The following is a 9928-nucleotide window of genomic DNA, read 5'->3' on the forward strand; positions in this document are numbered from 1 at the left end:
ATCAGTGAAGCACCATTTCAAATACATAGCTCATAGGAAAAACTAATAAATGACTGATAGTCTAATTTCAATGACAGTTTATAAATTACCAAAATACAGAGAGAAGCATGAATCATTTCCCACTTTCTTTTCAGGAAGGTCTTGCATAAGTACAGGGGTTAACTGATAAGAGGCATCACCTAACTGTTTTTCTGCAAGGCTTTTCTTCCAGCTTAGCCTTTCTTTAAAACCCTTTCAACAACCGTTTTTGTCAATCAGACTATCACTTACTCAACACTCCTCCTTCAATAATACTCTGTGTTTTGTTTTGTATACTTCAGTGATCACCAAATTTTTCCTTCCTCTTCCTTTCTCTGTAGAGCCTTGCATGAATGCCAAGCCCCACAATAGCTACATTTTCTCATCTGAATTCTTGTAGTAGCTATTGCCTATACCTTATCGTATGGTGTACTTTATTAATTTTAAGTTACATGCATATATTAATTAGCATGACTTAGCCACTCCACAATGTATGTATGTAATTCAAAACATGTTCTACACTATATATATATACACACACACATATACATACACACACATACACACATATATAGATAATAGTTATTTGTAATTTGAAAAATAAACGCTTTGGCTGAGATATAGGCAAACTTGGGATCTTAGCTTTGTTCTTTCTACATTCTATTAAACAAATCAATCTTTAAGAAATACATTTTTTTCACATTTAAATGGCTCTGAATTTAGAACATGTATTGTAATTGATGATATTTCACAATTTCTGTTGACTTAGAAAAGCATCCAGTGTACAAAAGTGAAGAACTTCAACTCACAGAAATCAAATGTTTATAGGAATTGGTGGATGAGATGGTGAATCAGATACAGGCATACCTCAGAGATATTGCAGGTTTGGTTCCAGACCACCGCAATTAAGTGAATATTAATAAAGCAATTCATATGAATTTTATGGGTCCCCAGAATATATACAAGTTATATGTTTACACTATATTATAGTCTATTAAATGTTCAATAACATTATGTCTAAAAAATGTAAAAATACTTTATTGCCAAAAATTGCTAAGGATCATCTCAGCCTTTAATGAGTCATAATATTTTTGATGGCATAGAGTCTTGCCTTGGTGCTGATGGCTACTGATAGATCAGGGTGAAGGCTGCTGATGGTTGAGGTGGCTGTGGCAATTTCACAAAGTAAGAACAATGAAGTTGTTGCACTGATATACTCTTCTTAGTAGGTATGAAAACAACAACAATCTCCTTGTACATCTCTATCAGAGCTCTTGGGTGACTAGCTGCGTTGTCAATGATCAGTAATATTTTCAAAGATTTTTTTGTTTTCTAAGTATTAGTTCTCAATGATAGGCTTAAATATTCAGTAAAGCATGCTGTAAGCAGATAGGCTGTCATCAAGGCTTTGTTCTTGCATTTATAGAACACAGGCATAGATTTAGTATCGTTTTTAGGGGCCCTAGGATTTTGAGAATGGTAAAAGCGCATTGGTTTCAACTTAGAGTCACTAGATGCATTGGCCCCCGACAAACGAGTCAGCCTGTGCTTTAAAGCTTTGAAGCCAGGCATTGACTTCTCTCTAGATCTTCTTGAAAACTTGCTGCAACTTCTACATCAGCATTTGCTGCTTCATCTTGCACTTTTATGTCATGGAGATGGCTTTTTTCCTTAAATGTCATTACCCAACCTCTTCTAGCATTAAACTTTGCTTCTGCAGCTTCCTCACCTCTCCTAGCCCGGCTAGAATTAAATAGAGCTAGAGACTTTCTCTGGTTTAGGCTTTGGCTTAAAGAAATTTTATGGCTGATTTGATCTTTGATCCAGACCACTAAAATTTTCTCTATTATCAGCAGTCAGGCTCTTTCGTTTCTTATAATTCATGTGTCCACTGGAGTAGTATTTTTAATTTCCCTTAGGAACTTTTCCCAAGCATTCACAACTTGGCTAACTAGCGCAGGAGGCCTAGCTTTTGGCCTGTCTTGGCTTTTGACAAGTCTTCCTCACTAAGCTTAATCATTTCTAGCTTTTGGTTCAGAGTGAGAATCACGCAACTCCTTTTTCACTTTAATACTTAAAGGCCATTTTAGAGTTATTAACTAGTCTAACTTCAATATTATTCTGTCTTAGGGAATAGGGTGGCCCAAGTGCAGGGAGAGAGAAGAGAAAACAGCCATTTGGTAGAGCAATCAAAACGTATACAATATTTATCTATTAATTTCCCTGGCTCATATGGGCAAGGTTCATGGTGCCCCAACTAATTACAAAAGTACCATCAAAGATTACTAATCACAGATCACCATGACAGCGATAATAATAGTAAAAATGTATAAAATACTGTGACAATTACCAAAATGTAACATGGAGACATAAAGTGAGCACCTGCGTTTGGAAAATGGGTGCTAATCAACTTGCTTGAGGCAGGGTTGAAACAAGCCTTCAAATGGTAAAAAACACAGTATCTGTGAAGTATGCCTCTATTTTTCCAACTGAATAAATAATAGTAAATACAAAGTATATTTTATAATTGTTTTAAACATTTATTTAACATCCATGATTTTACAAATTTCCCCTATTATCAATAATTTTTACTGAACAATTTTAATAAATGGAATTTTCAATTTGGAATTTGCAAATATGTGAAAAGATAATTTCATGAGAATAGAATCCCCCAAATAATAATAGGAATGCATTTTGGGGCTCCTGATAAATATTGCCAAGTTGTTCTTCAAAGCAGCCTTGCCAATTTCACCAAAAATGCATTTGTATTTCCTAGACAGGTGTTTTGCAATGACCTAATTATTCCATAGTCAGAGTATATCCATCAATGTGTCAAGTCTTTCCGATTCAAAGTCCTTTGATTTTTCCATTTTCCATCGCTGGCTGAATTAAACAAACAGAACTTGACTTCATGCAGAAAGCTTCTATTTTCAGTTATCAGTTAGTAGACTCTTGATTAGGTATCTGAACACCTTGGTGTCTATGGGAGAAGTCCTTGATTTGGGCCTGCTTCTTGTTCCTCACCTAACTTCAACAGTGTAATATTGAGCTAGAGTTAGCATAGTTTATGTGTACATATATGGAAGTCTGTGGTAGAACTTTTGAAACAAAAACTCTGTCAAAGGCACTAATAGATTCGCTAGACTGGCTCCATGCTATACAAAGTGTAGTTCAAGGACATCACCTAAGAGCTTGTTAAGAAGGTAGACTCTCAGGTCCTAATCCTACTACCAAGACCTACTGTGATAGAAATTGCATTTTAAGATTTCCCTTTGATTCACATGCACATTAACATTTGAGAATCCCTGGTGTAGGAGATTATGCAGTCACAGTGAGAAATACTGTCCTTCGCCCTTCGTTGTTTAACAATTGCTATCATTTCTGCAGGTGACAATCAAACTATGCACAGAGAGAGGAATCTCCTTTCCTTCTGTGTATCTCTGCTTTATATGTGAAATTGTTTTCTAAGCTTACTGTGTCACATGGGACATTCTTACAGTTTGACCTTGTAAAACTTTCTGCCTCAGCCAATACTTTAAAAAATCTCTTTGTCTTCCTTTACTATTCCAAATACATCAGCTTTCTAATGTCAGTGGCATTACAAAATTTGACAATCGTTTTCCATACAGACTACACAGAGACTTCCAGCCACCTACCCAGATTTTTTCATTTTCATTTTGTATTTTTATGAGGACTTAGTGGCAAAATACATGAAACAAATAGTTTTACTGATTTAAGTTGTATATGTTCCACAAAGATAATACTCAGAGCAAATTCACTCATGTTTGATCTCTGGGGAATAATGTGTTAAAATTCGTTCATTCATTCAACAAATATTTAATGAGCATCTAAAATTTGAGAGATGTAAGTGCTAAGAATTTCACAGTGAACAAGAGGAAAGAAGTCCTTATTCTCAGAAGGCTCACTGAGTAAACAGCGGATAAATGATCGGCAGGCAAAGAACCACAACAATTTCAGATATTGAATATTATTCTGAAAAAAGTAGAGGACAGTAAGCTGGAAAGCAGGAAGGTTAGTAAGAGAGCTGTGGCCCCCACTTCTCTCTGGAGCAACCCTAGTTTACTTACAGCAAATCTTGGCTTTTGTTAGTGCCCTGGGGTCGATTTGGAATTCTTTTGTGTAGCTATTTCTGCTGCTATTTCTGCTGAGTGTCAGTTTCACCGCATCAGAGCCCAGGATTAAAATAATAGGGTTTTGTAAAGAAATCCTTGCAAGATCCAGGGTGTAAGATATGGTGATAGGGCCGGGCGCAGTGGCTCACGCCTGTAATCACAGCACTTTGGAAGGCCAAGGCAGATGGCTCACGAGGCCAGGAGATCGAGACCATCCTGGCTAACACTGCGAAACCCCGTCTCTACCAAAAATACAAAAACAAAATTAGCTGGACGAGGTGGCTGGTGCTTGTAGGCCCAGCTACTCCGGAGGCTGAGGCAGGAGAATGGCGTAAACCCGGGAGGCGGAGCTTGCAGTGAGCCCAGATCGCGCCACTGTGGGCGACAGAGCCAGACTCCGTCTCAAAAAAAAAAAAAAAAAAAAGATACAATGATAGTAAGAAAAAGAGAAAGAAAAACCTGGCTGCTCTGTAAAACACGAATAAGGTCGTATTCTAAACCTTAGATTCTCCACATTATTTTAATATAGCTTGTTGATATTCTTGTTTAGAATGAAATTAGTCATGTGAAATTGAAGCACAGAGAAGTTCGGTAACTTGCTCTGGCTTACGTATCTTCTCAATAAACAAGTATACAAAACACAGGCTATAATTCAGGGATTTGCAACTCTCGAGTGCGAACCATTTATATCCCACCTTTTAGTTTTTTAACTACAAAGAAAACAAGTAGAGGACAGCTGGACAAGCCCCTATGAACCAAACTTGCTTAGAAGAAGCAAAACCTAGAAAGAAGAAAGACAGACACAAATAGCACAAATCCAGTGGAAACTTCTTAAGCACTGGGGATGCAAGGCTGAACAAAACATCTAAAAGGGAAGCCCAGAGAATGCAAGGTTGTATGCATGGGGCTTCTTAACTCACATCTCTTTACTGATGAGACAGGAAGCAAGCTCAGAATAAAAGAGTAGACACAGTTATACCACACATTATAGATCACATTCCACATACCAAATACTACGTAGCTATAAAGTATATATGGCTAAGAGAATGAAAGTTGAGTTTCTACTGGAATGATATCCTGACTCTTTTACATACAGTCTGTTAATCTATCTGACCACCTTAAAAAAAAAAAAAAAACTGAAAATATTTAACGTAGATGGTGACTTACAAACAGAATCCCTGCAAATTGCTCTATAAAAGTATTGATAGCTTTCCTTTTTTTCTCTCTCTCTTTTCCACTTTCTCCTTCTTTGGCAATAATAATAGTAACAAAATACACACAAAAGAAGGGTGAGAAAATGGTAATGTATAGAAGAAAATTAATCTTTTGAAGTAAAATATTATAAAAATATAAAGTAGAAATACAATTTGGATAGAATTAGATATGTAAATTGAGTAAACTTCAAGAAAGTATACACTGAATCAAGAGATGAACAACTAGATTCAATCACAAGAAACCATAAGAGACCCGGAAGAAAAAAAAATCTAAGGACAAATACACATAAATTAAAAATTTAAAGACTGTAATATAATCAGTTAAAACAGAAGGGTAAATTGTTAACTGAGATAAAAGACAAACAAGAACTCTTAAAATGCAGAGTTAAAAATGTAGAAGCAAATGTGATGACAGATGAATAAATATGAAGGACAGAACACATTTGCAACATGTTAATATTCGATATTGACAATTTACCAAAAAATGACAGAATGTCTTTCCTTTGGTTGAAGGAAAATTAGATTTATAGATTGTGAAGACCCCATGTTAAAATTCAAGGAAAAGGAAAAAAATAAGCACAGCCTGATAAAATTATAAATTTTATGAATCTCCCCCAACATTTCAAATATTACAAAAGGAGAGAACATGAAACAAAAATGAACAAAAAACCACAAGGAATTGCAAACGCAGAAGGATACACAAGACAGGTTTCTGCTTTCTTTACTGAATTCTAGATTCTACAACATACCAACAATCAGTAAACATTCAGAAAACAGGGGGTTAGGACAGAAATAGGCAGAGATTATAAGACAATAATGCTTTGCTCAGTCGAGTTATGGTTAATGCAGAAATACACGGGGAAAAAGACAGATTTAAGGAGCAATAAAATACACTTTGAATTTTAGTCCTAGAAGAAAGCAATAAAACTATGATTAAATCTTCAAGAGTAAAAATAAAGAATTCTAGAACTTTAGACTTAGAAAAATGAAATTAATGGATAGCATTGACCACTGAAACTTGTAAATAGAATTAATTCTGAATACATGAAAATAATATTACAAAATAGAATACTAGCTTCATTAACAGTCACTGAAATAGAGCATGCAAAAAAATGTTAAAATCTTTTCATCATGAACCTGGAGGCTTAATAACTTATACATTAAAACATATTTTTAAAAAAGTAATTGAGAAGGTAAGAGGCAAGAGCAAAAAAACACAAACTACTTTTCTAAAATCATTTTCATCTCACATGAAAGATGTTTAATATATATTAACTTTTGACAGTTATGTTTGTAAAACAGATATTATCATGTTTTAAGTAATGTATCCTTTCTAGTTTTTAAAAAATGTTATGGAAAATATTTTAAAACATAGTTCATTTAGGAAAAAAATGTAAATTTACAGAAAAGAAAAAAGAAGCTTGTGATTGTATCCAGAAGGTAGCCTAACACATCTTGAAAACTCTCTCAGTACAAATACATAACTATTTTGTATAAACATAAAATATTATACATAACTGGCTTAGCTTTAAAAATGAGCATTTACAAGTGATACATAAAAGTTTCTGTGTACTCACAGCAGCTTTGTTATAACGGACCACAGCTGGAAACAATGCAAATGTCTATCAACAGGTGAACAGACAATCTGACTGTGGAATGTTCACATAATGGAATATTACTCAGCAGTTAAAAAACAAACAAACATGAACTACTGATCCACGAACCATGATGAAAGAATTTCCAAGGATTCCCTATTTAATAAATGGTGCTGGGAAAATTGGCTAGCCATAAACAGAAAGCTGAAACTGGATCCCTTCCTTACTCCTTACAGGAAAATTAATTCAAGATGGATTAGAGACTTAAATGTTAGACCTAAAACCAGAAAAACCCTAGAAGAAAACCTAGGTAATACCATTCAGGACATAGGTATGGGCAAGGACTTCATGTCTAAAACACCAAAAGCAACGGCAACAAAAGCCAAAATTGACAAATGGGATCTCATTAAACTAAAGAGCTTCTGCACAGCAAAAGAAACTACCATCAGAGTGAACAGGCAACCTACAGAATGGGAGAAAATTTTTGCAATCTACTCATCTGACAAAGGGCTAATATCCAGAACCTATAAAGAACTCAACCAAATTTACAAGAAAAAAACAAACAACTCTATCAAAAAGTGGGCAAAGGATATGAACAGATATTTCTCAAAAGAAGACATTCATACAGCCAACAGACACATGAAAAAATGCTCATCATCACTCGCCATCAGAGAAATGCAAATCACAACCACAATGAGATACCATCTCACACCAGTTAGAATGGTGATCATTAAAAAAGTCAGGAAACAACAGGTGCTGGAGAGGATGTGGAGAAATAGGAACACTTTTACACTGTTAGTGGGACTGTAAACTAGTTCAACAATTGTGGAAAACAGTGTAGCGATTCCTCAAGGATCTAGAACTAGAAATACCATTTGACCCAGCCATCCCAGTACTGAGGATATACCCAAAGGGTTATAAGTCATGCTGCTATAAAGACACATGCACACGTATGTTTATTGTGGCACTATTCACAATAGCAAAGACTTGGAATCAACCCAAATGTCCATCAGTGACAGACTGGATTCAGAAAATGTAGCACATATACACCATGGAATACTATGCAGCCATAAAAAAGCATGAGTTCGTGTCCTTCGTAGGGACATGGATGCAGCTGCAAACCATCATTCTCAGCAAACTATCACAAGAACAGAAAACCAAATACTGCATGTTCTCACTCATAGGTGGGAACTGAACAATGAGATCACTTGGACACAGGAAGGGGAACATCACACACCAGGTCCTATTGTGGGGAGGGGGTGTGAGGAGGGATAGTATTAGGAGATACACCTAATGTAAATGATGACTTAATGGGTGCAGCACACCAACATGGCACATGTATACATATGTAACAAACCTGCACGTTGTGCACATGTACCTAGAACTTAAAGTATAATAATAATAAAAAAAAGAATTTCCAAAATAGCGTATCAACTGAGCAAAAACAGGAATCAAATAATATACGTATGATTTCATTTACATAAAGTTACAGAACAGACAACAGTTAGCTATGGTGATAAACACGAAAACATCGATTGTCTAGTGACAGCGAGATAGACTAGAAAGCGAAATGAGAAAACTTCCGGTAATAAAATGGTTACATATCTTAGTTGCGATACTGGTTATGCTCCTTTCAAATATATATACTAAAATATGTGCATTGTTTTCTGTATAAGTATTAACTCAATAATTCCCTAGGTGATGTGATTCTAATGTGTATCTAACATGAAATTAAATAAGACTTATCTCCAACTCTACAAAACAGCAATTTTAAAATTTCTGCATAGAAATTTCTTTGCATTCCTCTCATACATTCTATCATTTGATGAGCTTGACTCCTATTTTATCCTAAAGAAAAAGTATATACCATCAGTAAAAATTTTATCAACTATACTCTAACCAATACTGCAATTTCATGTATCTGAATCTTCACTATCCAATGTATGTATAAATGCTTACATACATTTTATTCTTTAAAATGTATGCATTCAAATACGATATTAATTTCTTTGTCTTTTGCCCTTTATAGTAAACACATATTTGTGATTATACCTGTTCTTCCATATTTAATCTCATCCTTTTATATTTTGCCCTTTTTCAATAACAAAACAAAAGCTAAAAAAATAATTTTAGACTTCTCATTCATCTTTTGCTACACTCCCAACTGTTTCCCTTTACATGTAAGTCTCTGTTTCCATTTCCTAACATTTTGTCAATTTTAAGCCCAACTGTTCTACCAAAACAATTATCAATAAGGTCACCCTTTCAACTTCACGTTGCTAAGTATAATGACATTTTTAAAATTTATCTCTAAATTTATATTGGCAAAAGTTTCTGACACTGATGACTGTGTGTTCCATCATAAAATTCTCTCATTTCTTGATTTTTGAGGCATACAAGTTATATGTGTTCCCTTCCTTCTTTTCCTGTTTCTTCTTTTGGGCTTGGTCATCTCCAGCAGCCACATCAATGTTTAAATTTTTAAAGGTATATTCTAGGTCCTTTCTTTTATTTACTTTCTACTTTTCCCCTAACTAATTTTGTCTATTCCATGACTAGGTTTTGACATTCTATGTTACTCAATCTCAAAAAAGAAAAAAAAAAAAGGATCAGACTCAAGGTGGCATAAAAAGAGGGAGCAATAAAAAGAAAGGGCTATAATAATTTAGGATTCTGAGATTGGGCAACAATGGGCTAGAAAAACAAAAAGGGAGGCAAAAAATTGGCAAATACTTGTGTGGTATCTATGCCTATGGGGGTTGTAAATTTCAACTTGTCCTAAAAGGACAGGTTAGTTTAATTTTATGCAAGGTATTTCCCTCAAATTGAGATTTATTTTTTGATAGTGCAGTTAACAAAAATTTCCACCACTTTAATAAAGTTAAGTGACTTGTGATAGTTGAAATAATAGTCACGATATAGGAACAGCTGCAGTCTCCAACTCCCAGCGCGAAGGACACAGAAGACC

Source organism: Colobus angolensis, unplaced genomic scaffold, assembly GCF_000951035.1.
Source record: "Colobus angolensis palliatus isolate OR3802 unplaced genomic scaffold, Cang.pa_1.0 Scaffold681, whole genome shotgun sequence".
Lineage (NCBI taxonomy): Eukaryota > Metazoa > Chordata > Mammalia > Primates > Cercopithecidae > Colobus > Colobus angolensis.